Below are 13453 nucleotides of genomic sequence, written 5' to 3'. Positions count from 1 at the left end.
TTAGTTATTGATATCATGGCTGGGTATATCGTCTTCCAGCAATGAATTAAGCATAAATGACTTACTTGCCCCTCATTTCATTGCCATACATGCTGACATCATTCTGCAGGAGATGAAATTCCAGCACAATAATGTATGGCCTACCCAAAGCTGAGGACTGGAGGGATGGGGGGGCAGCCTGAAAAGCAGTAAGATTTGGGGTGAATACTCATGTCTACTTTATAGTGGAGTAAATGCAATTGACAATATTTCTATGTGTCCTGTGTGGGCTGAGATATGTTGGCAGGAAAGATGGCTGGAAGTTGAACCCAAAAAGCCTGAAATAATTTGATGGTAGATTTACAGCCACACTAAAGCTGGTCATATGTGCACCAGTATCTAAAAACTCCAAATGATTGGCCTGCTGCAGACTGATTGAGGAGTACATGTGTATCCTTGCATTTGAAAATGAGCTGGAAAGAGTCACAAAAAGAAGGCAAATAATTAAAAAACTGAAAAAAAGAAAAATGAAGGCCAATTTAAAAGTTGCTTAGAATTAGCCTTTCTATAACATACTTAAAGTTAACTTAAAGGAGAACTAAAGTCTAACTAAAGAGGTAGACTAGAAATGTTGTATATTCTGTTTTGGGCTACTGTACTAGTCCAAGGCAACCACAGCCCATTAGCAGGGAACATCTGCTTCTGTAGCTCCCCATATTCTGCTGATTCACTGCACATGCTTTGTGTTGCTGTCACTTACTGAGCTTAAGGATCGATGTGCAATATACGTGTAATATCAATGTCACAATATTAGGCTGATTAGTAATAAATACAGGTAATTACTACACGGCAGCACGGAAACCAGTGCAACTAGCATAAGAATTTAATAATCAGCCCTGTAGCATCAGCTTTTATTACAGGCCAACCTCATTTTCTGCTTGATAATTTGTGACAACCCCTAAGCTGTGAAAAGTCTGAAGTCCTGGATCATTGCTGCTATTGAGAAGTTGAAACTTAAGGCTGGTGTAATAAGTTCATTATATAAAATATGGCATTTTTACCCAAAATATTAAAAATTGCTCCTCCCAGGGGCGTAACTACAGAGAAAGGAGACCCTGCAGCTGCAGGGGGCCCAGGGCAGGTCTGGACTGAGAGTCAAAATAGGCCCCGGCATTTTAAGTACAAAGAGGCCCAATCAGCCCACACAGAGGCCCACACAGCCCCCACCAGCCCACGAATTACTGACTTTCTATGGCACCTTATGGCAGCCCCTCTGGTATTTGCCAGATCTCACAGATTGCCAGTCCGGGGTTGGCCCTGGGGGTTTAGGGGGCCCCATGAGGCCCTAATTGATGAGCAATTTCAACATTATATTGGTGAAAAGGACAACCTCTGCATATGTTGGCCGTAAAATTAATTTGCTGTGGGGCCCAGTAACATCTAGTTATGTAACTGGCTCCTCTGTTCACATAAATGGTAATTTACCAGCAAACTCTCTATTGGTGAACCACTTAGCAAAATTTCAAATCCCTATAGGCAGAATATGTGAAAGGTAATATGTAATTAGGCACCCCCTAGTGATTCTAAGTTTCTTTCTTCAGACCCTCTTCTTCCAAAAAATGCACGGGCCAGGAGTACTTTTCTTGTCAGCAATGCGCTGCCATACTCTTTCAGTGAATACTCTAAGCCACCCTGGGTAAGGGCATGCTATGTAAAGAAATTCTTCTCTGACCAGAAGAGTTTGGCAGCACAGCAACGAGAAGCATATTACCCCCCCCCCTCCCAGCCAATGCATTTTTGGAAAAAGAGGGAGCACTGGCCCAGTATCTGAATTAAACAACTAGAATCCAGCGATTCTGCCTGTCCTTGTCCTTCAACATTTAACATGTCCACCTGTTTAGAAGTTTAGAACTCAAAATTGTATTCAGTTGGATCCCAGCAACCAGGCAGTGGTTAGAATGAAAGACTGGCAGCTGGATAAGAAGAGGGTCTAGATCAGTGATCCCCAACCAGTGGCTCGTGAGCAACATGTTGCTCTCCGACCTCTTGGATGTTGCTCCCAGTGGCCTCAAAGCAGGTGCTTATTTTTGAATTCCAGGCTTGGAGGCAAGCTTCAGTGGCACAAAACCCAAATGTACTGCCAAACAGAGCCTCATGCTGCAAGTCCACATATGGGCTACCAAATGCCAATAATATAACATATTTTGCACCTGTAGGAACTTCTTGCATGATTATGTTGCTCTCCAACTTATTTTACATTTAAATGTGGCTCACGGGTAGAAAATGTTGGGGACCCCTGGTCTAGATAAAAAGATAATTGATAAAATAAAACTCTCTAAATTTTTCTCTTGAGAGGGGCAGAATAGAAATATTTACAAGCAAATGCAAGAAAATGAGACCTATTGGAGACTTCCTACATCGCACTCGAATTTAAGGTGACCTGCCTCTATTTAGGCAGATCTTCGTGCAATGTGGGTGAACAAAGAACGCTATTGAATGCACTGTATCTCGGGATATTTAGCCTTTTCTTTTTCACACATCACCACTATCAGACGCGTCTGGGTTGGTTGCTATGGAAACAAAACTCTCCTGAGGTGACTACCTTCCATGGATGCCTCAGACAGACACGCTTCGCCTTGGAGTAGAAATATGGAAATTAGCTTTCATAAAGCCCATGTAGAAATCAATTATATTCATGCCACGACTGGAGCGCACAATAAAAACAGCTTATTTAGTACGTGCAGCAGCTGTGTGTTCTATGGCTGGTGGGGGCAAGAGGGGATCTCCTTATCTCTTGGCAAAATGACACAAGTAAATACAAATCTCACCTTGGGGCTGAGGAGAGATGATATCGAAAGGTCATATAGAATCATGGGGTTCTGTGGTGTGGGGGTCACGTGAAATAAAGGTCAAAATACACGCATTTTAGCAAGAACTTCAGACTGACTTACTAAAGAAGGCCTGTGGGTGCTGCCATACTGCTTCAGCTATTGTACTCCCCCCTCCCAGGCCCCCCTTCACCACCCTCCTCCGTCAGACGCAACCCTCTTCTCTTCATGGAAGTATCTTAAACGGAAAGATAGGCCCAAGGTTTGATTGTGTCCACAGATCCCAGCCGGCTCCCACTTGTATCCCTTCAAGTCCGAAAATTCTGTTGCTAAAATAAAAGAGCCAGCGCCAGAGGCACGGGAGACAGACAAACAGGCAAATAGGGTAATATAGTTTTGCAATGTTGCCACCTCTTGTGTAGGGAACAGATCGTTTGTTACACCATATATGTGTGACCTTCCTTTACTGTCAACTTCAACCAAAAAAGGGTTAAAAAGACTCTCCTCAAGAGCTTGTTTAGATGGGTACTCACAAACAGGTAATATCAACTTGCACGCGCTTCCCTTCGTGTAGACTGTAAATCAACATGTAGCAGCAAATAGTGTAAAAATCTTTTTAATATTTATAAAACAAAGTTTAAAATGCACTCACATGGCAATGGTTAAAATAGAGCATATCTATGCACCGTCCAACTGGAGGCCCCTCTGATTGCACCAGTCCACAGCAACAAGTCCCAAGATGATCAGGCTTGGGAAAACGAATAAGAATGTTTGCGTTCGTTCCTTGTGTGTGATGGTTGTTTGCGTTCGTTCCTCGTGTGCAATACTCGGCGCCTACCAGTGACGTCACCTGCCTTACGCGTTTTGTCTTGCGACTTCCTCAGAAGCTTAATTTCAGCTGCGCATGCGTTGATCTTTTATTCCGTCTCTCCTTGCGTCTCTTGACGCTTTCCCCCCACGTTCGTTCGTTGCTATAGGAACGCGTCGCTTTCTGATCGTTAGGACTTTCGTTGCCATAGGGACGCATAGTTGGAAACAGAACGATCTCTTTATAGCTGTTTTGACGGGGCTTCCAATTGGAGGGGATTAAAACAAATACAGAACTTTTTCGAAAATACATCATTATACAAGTTGTTTATGATATTTAACAAAAAACACTCCTATCAAAAAAGGGAAAGGTAAATAAAAAATGTGAATATGAATTACAAAAAATAAAAAAAATACTCAAAAAAACTCAAAAAAATTTTTTACAATTTTTTTAAAAAAAAATTAATATATAATTGTATATATCTCTCTCTAGATGGATGCACCTGAAATAAAATAAAGAGGGATATTAAACAGCAGTGTTATTTTAGAATTTTTTCATTAACCCTTTACACTTTCGTGCCCACTCCTCGAAGCTGGGTGAATGATATTATTTAGCACTATACATTTAGACATTGCATTACCTACAAAAACGCTCTCAAATTTATGTCTACATTCAGACCACTTGGTACTGATGTTTCCATTTGATATATCCATCTACTTTCTATCTGCAACGTATTTCTCACTAAATCACCTCCTCTCCATCCTCTCTTTATCTGTTCTATACCCCAGAATTTTAAACCTTTTGGATTTTTCCCGTGTGTTGTTTTGAAGTGTTTAGATACACTATGAGTGTCCAAACCTTTCTCGATGTTCCTTATATGTTCTCTCATTCTATCTCGTAGAGGTCTATTTGTTTTTCCAATATATTGAAGTCCACATGGGCACTCTAGGCAATAAATGACATTTTCTGTAGTACATTTTATACATTGTCTAATTTTGAAAACTTCATTTGTGACATTTGACATAAATTGTTTTTTCTTAATGCCATATTTACATGCTTTACATGTTGCACACGGAAAAAAACCAAGCCAAGATTTATCTATCTCTTTGCGTTTTATGCTATCAGTTATCAGATGGTTATGCGTTAGAACTTGTCTGAAATTTTTTGGTTTTTTAAAAACTATCCTTGGCTGGGGGGGGAGGGACTGATTAAGTTTTTCATCTCCTCTTAGTATATCCCAATGTTTTTTAATAATTCCCCCTATTTCTTTTGCTATTGGATTATATGTGGTTGAAAAAACAATTTTGTTATCTTCATTTGGTTTCTTTACCTTACCCTCCAACAATGTTGTCCTTGGAATATTTTCGACCTTTTCAATAGTCTGTTTGATTAGGCCTTTACTATAACCCCTTTCCTTAAATCTATTGCCCATAAAACTCAGTTGTTTCTCTATATGTTCTTGTTCGGAGCAGTTTCTCTTGATTCTAAACATTTGGCCTAGAGGTATATTTTGTATCCACCGAGGGTGGTGGTTACTTGAGGGTATAACATAATTATTTGAATCCACAGATTTGAAATATGTCTTTGTATGTATTTTATCCTGTTTTATGTATATCTCAAGATCTAGAAACGTTATACTTTCTGTACTGATGGTTGGTGTTAATTCAATATTTAAATCATTATTGTTTAATCCACTTATAAATTGTGTTACTTCTGCTTTAGTGCCTTTCCAAATAAATATAATATCGTCAATGTAGCGCCGCCACAGGAGTAAGTTCGCGCCCAGGTGTATTAGGGGGAGTATATTGTGTATCTCCCATAAGCCCATAAATAGATTCGCATAGCTGGGCGCGAATCTCGTTCCCATGGCGGTGCCACACAACTGTAAATAAAATTGACTCTCAAACCAAAAATAGTTATGTTCTAGAATAAATTCTATAGAATTTAGAATGAATTCTTTTTGTTCACCAGTCATGTTATCATCATTTTCTAAAAAATACGCAGTTGATTTTATACCTTGGTTGTGTCTTATTGACGTATATAATGATTTCACGTCTAAGGTGCCAAAGATAAAATTTGGCCCCCATTCTATAGTGTTTAATATCTTTAACAATTGTGTAGAATCTTTTAGGTAAGTGGGTAGTGTTATAACATATTTCTGTAGAAATCTGTCTATATATTGAGAAAGATTACTTGTGATAGACCCAATTCCTGAAACAATCGGTCTACCAGGTGGGTTGTCTCTGTTTTTATGTATTTTTGGTAAACAATACAGAACAGGAATAATTGGATCCCTTATTTTTATAAAGCTATACTCATTTGTATTTAGAATATTTTTATCTTTGGCATTATCAATTAATTTAATTAATTTCCCAGTAAATTTGACAGTAAAGGAAGGTCACACATATATGGTGTAACAAACGATCTATTCCCTACACAAGAGGTGGCAACATTGCAAAACTATATAACCCTATTTGCCTGTTTGTCTGTCTCCCGTGCCTCTGGCGCTGGCTCTTTTATTTTAGCAGCAGCCTCTTCTCTTCATGTTCGGGGCAGGGGGAAGCAGTGATCGGGTGCAGGGGGCCCACCAGGGTTTTTTCCCAGTGTCCTGTTGGCCCAGTCTGACCCTGGGTCATATTAGGAGTCGTTTAAGAATAGGTACAGTGTATAAAGTATATAAAGTAATTCCATCGTAATTGTGGCAGGCGTGTTCATATATGACCACTACTGACTGAGAAATTGTATTGATGGGTAGTTAGACAGATGTAGATAATAGATATGAGAGGTCATATATATATATATATATATATATATATATATATATATATATATACCTGTATATATATATATATATATATATATATATATATATATATATATATATATATATTACCTCTACCTCTGTACCTCTGTTATAGTTGCACAAAGTTTGCACCAGTCATTGCATGAATAGTCACTATTCCGGTACTTGTTTAAAGCCGCTCCATGCGCCTCTGCATAGTTACACTGAGCATTTCTTTGTTTGCCCTACCCTTTTAGCATTGGACTAGGGGTCCAGGGTCCACTGGGTTGCCATATCAGAGATCACCCCCCCCCACCCCAGGCACAAACCCCCTCCAACTGCCCTCTTCCCATGTGTGCCTTAGAGAATCAAGGTGATTGCGGTCAGGATGCAAGGTTGGACTGGGTTGGGGGTCTGGGCCCACTGGGGACCCCACATCAGGGCCCTCCACCACCCCCAGATGCAAAGCCTCCCAGGCCCCTTGCACCAGCCACAAATCCTCAGGTCAGGAAGGAGAGCAGAAGCTGACGGCTGTGGGGAGAGTGTCTGGGCCCACAAGGGTCAGTCCCACCTGTTTTTTTCATGCTGTTCCATTGGCCTAGTCGAACCCTGTACCCTTTACAAAGAACCCTGTGCAAGTAGAGCTACTAATGAGGAACCATTGCACTACCTCCACCATGACTGTGACAGTAGCTCCATTGTTCCCTCAATGAGTTGTATCAATAAGTGCACCAGGCTTATTTTGTTTATTTTGAAAAAAAGTGCAATTGGTGTGCCCTCTTGTGACTACAATTACACTTGAATCAAGGGTGGAGGGGGAAGCTGCACTTTGTACCCGGCACTAGAGTTCATAAATGAGCCCTATGAAGATAATGAACGATGTAGACTGTGGTAAATAGGAAAGCAGGTTTACAAACGCAAGTGCAATTTCTGGCAATAATATGGTCATGTTTTTTTCCCTACAATTTTTCCCCATAATTTCAATATAACATTTGTTTCCACCCAATGTCATGTCACTTTCAGAATAGAGCAATCCCCTATACTAAGCGCAGTTCAGCAGAAATATTTGAGGGTATAGTTGCTCTTTTTTTATAGTTTCTTTTTAATGGGATGGGAGTGTATTGTCAGGTGGGTCTGTATGATACTGAGCTCACATCCTTTCCCTAAAATGAACAGTAAAGTTGGCTATAGACAAAAAGATCCGATCATACGAATCATCGTACCATGGGACTTTCCCATCTCCCGACCTGCCCCTGACAGCAATCGTACGAAAGTTAGGTCCGACCAAAGCTACTGACAGTCTCCCTCTGAAAATCGTACGATCGGCAATACACACAGAGATATTACCCGTAGGCGACAGAAATCTTTTAACCTGCCCGATTAACCAAACGACTGATCTGCGCTGGACGAAAAATTTCGGAACTCTCCACACACGTTCTGAAAATGGTACGAATCCTCAATTCGTACGACCAGATCTTTGCGTCTATGGCCAGCTTAAGAGAGAGCTAAAGAGGTGCTTGAATGTCACTTGCACAGCTGGATGAGGAATAATGAATCAGTCAGTAATTTATCCATCATTTCTAAGGCAAAGTGGTCGGTGTTTCAAGGTTAATAATTCCTGGTCTCCATTTTGGGAATCAGCCATTGTCCCACCTTCAGCCTCCAGCTGTTTCTGAACTCAGAACCTTGAACAGATGAAGGCAATGATGGGAGCTTGTTGATATTACCTTCTAGGCAAAGGGTTAAAATAGTACAATTTAGTTGTTGTGTGCCAGATTGCCTTCAGCTTTGGTTGTAAATCAAGGAACCAGTAGCTGGGTGTGCACAGAGCAAGTGGATAGTTTTGTTTGCAGTATTAAAGTGTTGGTTTAAGACTTTTTTACGCTTGAGTTAACTTTTAGGGCTCTTACAGACAAGCGCTTTTAGCTGCGCTCCCCTGCGTTCCACTTTCATGCATTCAGCCGCAGGGGAGCGCAGGAGTAGACACACTGAATACTTTCCATTCGGGCATACAGACGCAAGTAAGTGCCGAACACAAGTTGGGATGCAGCATGTTGCATTTTTTTGTGCGTTCAGCACTTACATGCGTCTGTATGAGTACAGCCCCACTGAAAAGAAATCAGTGCGTCTACTCCTGCGCTCCCCTGAACGCATGAAACTGGGAAGCAGGGGAGCATAGCTAAAAACGCTCATCTGAAAGAGCCCTTAGTATGACGTAGAGAGTGACATTTTGAGACAAATTGCAATTGGTTTTCATTTTTTATTCATTATGGTTTTTGGGTTATTTAGCTTTTTATTCAGCAGCTCTCCAGTTTGCATATTCAGTAACCTGGTTGCTAAGGTTGTGTGTGGATCCTTTTCGTGCATTGGGGATCAGTCGTTTAGTTGGTCGGACAGGTTAGAAGATTTCTCTTGGCTAATGATCACATGCACTTATTGCCTAGCTGATGATATCCATGGGGGACTGTCACTACTATTTGTCAGACATACAGTAACTTTCATACAATTGCTTTCTTTGAATTAATAGCCATAACATTGTCTGATTTGTTATTTTTACTACTTTATTTCATTTGAATGGTTAGTGTCTTCCAACACTTGGTTTGGGCCCCTTATACTGTATACTATTAAGGTTACCATTGTTGTTGCATCAGTGGCCCTGGTATGGTTTCAAGAACATCTCAGAGAGAAATGTTCACCCACAATTCTGACCTAATTCTTCTTGAGTATGGGCTCCAGGGAATATTTAGTAGAACAAATAAGCATTTACCCCAAATGTCAATATTACTCTTGTATAGATAATTGCCTCCAGAAACAGCTGTGTCAACACAATAACTGGAATGCATTTCTGTATCCATAAAACAGTAGTAAAAATATCCAAGACTCACAATTTGGTCAAAGCCATTGACATGGGGAAATACAGGAACCACAACACGGAATTGTAAGCAAGACTGGGAGTTCAGACTGATATCATGTTCTGAGAAAAATAGTAACACATAGTAACATAGTAAGTTAGGTTGAAAAAAGACACACGTCCATCAAGTTCAACATTTTAACTTTTTTTAACCTGCCTAACTGCTAGTTGAACTAGAGGAAGGCAAAAACCCCATCTGAAGCTTCTCCAATTTGCCTCAGAGGGGGGAAAAATTCCTTCCTGACTCCAAAATGGCAATCAGACTAGTCCATGGATCAAATTGTACCTTTGAGCTATCTTGCATAACCCTGTATTCCCTCACTTGCTAAAAAGCCATCAAACCCCTTCTTAAAGCTATCTAATGTATCTGCCAGCAAGACTGATTCACGGAGAGAATTCCACATCTTCACAGCTCTCACTGTAAAAAACCCCTTCTGAATATTTAGGCAGAACCACTTTTCTTCTAATCAGAATGGGTGACCTTGTGTCAGCTGGAAAGACCTACTGGTAAATAAAGCATTATAGAGATTATTATATGATCCCCTTATATATTTATACATAGTTATCATATCTCCCCTTAAACATCCAGCGTGAACATTCCCAATTTGGCCAGTCTTTCCTCATAGCTAAGATTTCCCATAGCTTTTACCAGCATAGTTGCCCTTGTCTGTACCCTCTCTAATACAATAATGTCCTGTTTGAGTGATGGAGACCAAAACTGTACGGCATATTCTAGATGGGACCTTACCAGTGATCATTTTTGGAAACCTTGCAAATGAGCAAACCTTGCTGTGTATGACCAACATAAATTAGCCAGATGTTGCTGGATTCCACATCTTCAGTCCAGCAGTAAAACTGTCTAATATCTGTGTAATAATCCATTATCATTGCTCACAAAAATCAGCAGGCACCCTAAACCTGGGGGTGTTCAGTGGTTTAATCATAAAGGACTGTAGAGGGGCCTAATTAATAGCAATGTCAATATATGTTAGGAAATCAGTTTCTAGATAATTTGGGGCTTCCGAAAATTAACTTGCAATGGGGCCCTATAATAACTCATTGTACCGCTGGTACAGGTATGGGATCCATTATCCAGAAACGCATTATTACTGGAAAGCTCCTCATTACGGAAAGACCGTCTCCCATATACTCCATTTTATCCAAATAATCCAAATTTTTTAAAAAATTTCCCTTTTCTCTGTAAAAATAAAAGAGTACCTTGTTCTTGATCCAAACTAAGACATAATTAATCCTTATTGGAAACAAAGCCAGCCTATTTGGTTTATTTAATATTTAAATGATTTTCTATGTTGCGTCCCACCTGCGTTTGATGCTAACATGCATCTGTGTACAGCCCCATTGTCAATGATTGTCTAGTCCTGTGCTCCCCTGAGGCTGAACGGAAGAAAGCGTAACGCAGGGGAGCGCAGGTAAAACTGCCCATGTGTAAGAGCCCTTAAGGTATGAAGATCCAAATCACAGAAAGCTATTTCGGTAAAGGTTCACAGTCATTCTCTGACTGTCTCACAATGTTGTTTTTTTAACTCTTTAAATGGGTTGTTCATCTTTGAGTTAACGTTTAGTTTAATGTAGAGAGTGATAATCAGAGACAATTTGTAGCCAATTTAAATTTTTTATTATTTGTGGTTTTTGAGTTATTTAGCATTTTATTCATCAGCTCTCTAGTTGGCAATTTTAGCAATCTGGTTGCTAGGATCCAAGTTACCCTACCAACCATGCATTGATTTGAATGAGAGGCTGCAATATGAATAGGAGAGGGCCTGAATAGAAAGATGGGTAGTTAAAAGTAGCAATACCAAAACATTTATAACCTTACAGAGCATTTGCTTTTTAGATGGGATCAGTGACCCCCATTTGAAATGTGGAAAGAATCAGAAGAAAGCAAATAGTTACTATAAAGCTAACTATAAACAATAAATAATGAAGACCAATTGAAAAGTTGCATATAATTGCCCGTTTTATAACATAGTAAAAGTTAGCTAAAAGGTGAAGCACCCTTTAAACAATGACCTTAATTTGCTTGTAAAGACCCTTGCTGAAAATCAATGGAGACAAAATCTGTATATTCTCAGGTGCAATATCTGTCTCCCACTAGACTTCAGTGCTGCTAATTAGTTAATACAACTATTAGTATGTTGGTTTTCATATAATCTTTCTCTTATGGGTGTCACTGTACAAGCAAACTTGTGGTGCCACCGATCCGTGTTATTGCTTATTTCCTGAGCTATTTCCCAGCAGTTCTCATCATTTGTTTTGCTTTACATGGCAGGTATAATTCTCCCTGCTCCTCACTCACTGTTCATTTTAGTCATTTTTCACCTCCCAGCTCTCACTCAAAGGCTTGTAAATCCATTATTATTTATATAGGATGCTTCCCAGCTGCAAAGCCTGCCCAGCAACTATTAATTGACTGGGGATGAAGGGTACAACCTCCATCCTTGAGCTGTAGGGCAAATAAGAAACCCATTAACAATCCTCCTGTAGCCTTTCTGTAGCGTAATTTAGTTGCTATAACTTCTCTCCCTATGTAATTGAGATTCAAAATGTGATACACACTTAAAGGGTAGAAATAAATATATAAAAAAGGAGATCAATATTTGGATTGAACAAGGCAAATGGAGCATGAGAAAATGTCATGTCTTGGTTGGTGGATCTGAAAAAAGCCTTAGTCTAAAGAGATAAAGATGGCAGAAAATGACCTATACCATCAAAACATATATACAAAACAATGTATGAATATTAGAACCCAATTCATATGAATCATATGAGTCCAATATTGGAATCTAATTCATGTGAAAATATAATTTTGCCTCTTTATAGGTCCCTGGTAAGGCTTCACCATGAGTGCAGTATTGGGCTCCAGTGCAGAGACTAAGTGCAACTAAACTGGTAAGTGGGATGGAATAATTAAATTATGTAGACTCTCAAGGCTGGGGTTGGAGAAAAGTTGCTTGTTCTGAGGGAACATGATTACTCTTTACAGGTAAATTAGAGGGCATTATAGAATGAAAGAGGGAGATTGTTTCTTGCATAGAAAAGAACAAAAAGCCAGAGGCCACCCCTTAAGGTTAGAGTAGTGATCCCCAACCAGTGGCTCATGAGCAACATGTTGCTCCCCCAACTCTTTGGATGTTGCTCCCCAACCCTTTGGATGTTGCTCCCAGTGGCCTCAAAGTAGGCTCATATTTTTAAATTCCAGGCTTGTTGGCAACTTTTGTTTGCATAAAAGCCAGGGGTACTGGCAAACAGAACCTCCTAATTGCTGCCAATCCATATAGAGGCTACCAAATAGCCATCACTTACTTGGCACACCTAGAAACTTTTTTAATGCTCTCCAACTCTTTTTACCCCTAGGTTAGAGGAACAGAACTTTCATTTGAAGCAGAGTAGGTCTTATTGTTACAGTAAAAAGGGGAATCTGTATTTTGGGGTTCCTTAGATAACAAGGGTTCCAGATAATAGATCCCACACCTGTAATATATGGAACACGTTTTCCTTTTTCGCAATCAGAATATATGACCTTCGCACATATTAAAGCATCTTCCTAGCTTCTCCACATGCAGTTCACCATGGAAACCAGCAAGCACAATGAGGGCAATGTGAGTAGTGAAATACCTATATCACAGCATAGTTGGCATAATTTTGCAGATAAATATCCCTTCTACATACAAACGGGAAGGATGTCCTTGTGCTTAACCTAATCTTCTGTAATCTGTTATCCAGCCCCCATGAACCTTTCCAAATTGACTAAAATCAGGGCTAGAGTGTTTTATTGTTCTGGGTTACTAGTGAAAGAAAATACAAGTAGGGTATCCGTTATCCAGAAACCCGTTATCCAGATCCAAATTACATAATGGTGGTCTCCATTTTATCCAAATAATCCAAATTTTTAAAATTGATTTATTATTTTTCTGTAATAATATAGCAGTAAACAATCCTATTGGGTTTATTTAAGGTTTAAATGATCTTCTAGTAAACTATGAAGATCCAAATTACGGAAAAATCCGTTATCTGGAAAAACCCAGGTCCTGAGCATTCTGGATAACAGGTCCCATACCTGTATAATTCTAGGCAACTTTCCCATATACATTCTTTCTACACTTCCCATGATTGTAACATTATTT

General features: G+C 39.7%; 1 long non-coding RNA gene across 2 annotated transcripts in view; it reads left to right on the top strand.

The window, feature by feature from the left end:
• LOC121401114 overlaps window positions 1-13453 on the top strand; it is a 65138-nt gene that overhangs the window by 37056 nt on the left and 14629 nt on the right. For both annotated transcript variants that reach the window (XR_005966142.1, XR_005966141.1), the window contains one exon: window positions 12150-12218. This is a non-coding gene — a long non-coding RNA (uncharacterized LOC121401114). The remainder of the gene's footprint in view (window positions 1-12149; window positions 12219-13453) is intronic.

This window comes from Xenopus laevis, chromosome 3L (assembly GCF_017654675.1).
Source record: "Xenopus laevis strain J_2021 chromosome 3L, Xenopus_laevis_v10.1, whole genome shotgun sequence".
Classification (NCBI taxonomy): Eukaryota; Metazoa; Chordata; class Amphibia; order Anura; family Pipidae; genus Xenopus; species Xenopus laevis.
Note: the sequence above shows the minus strand (reverse complement) of the source record. Positions and strands in the feature narration are given on the sequence as shown.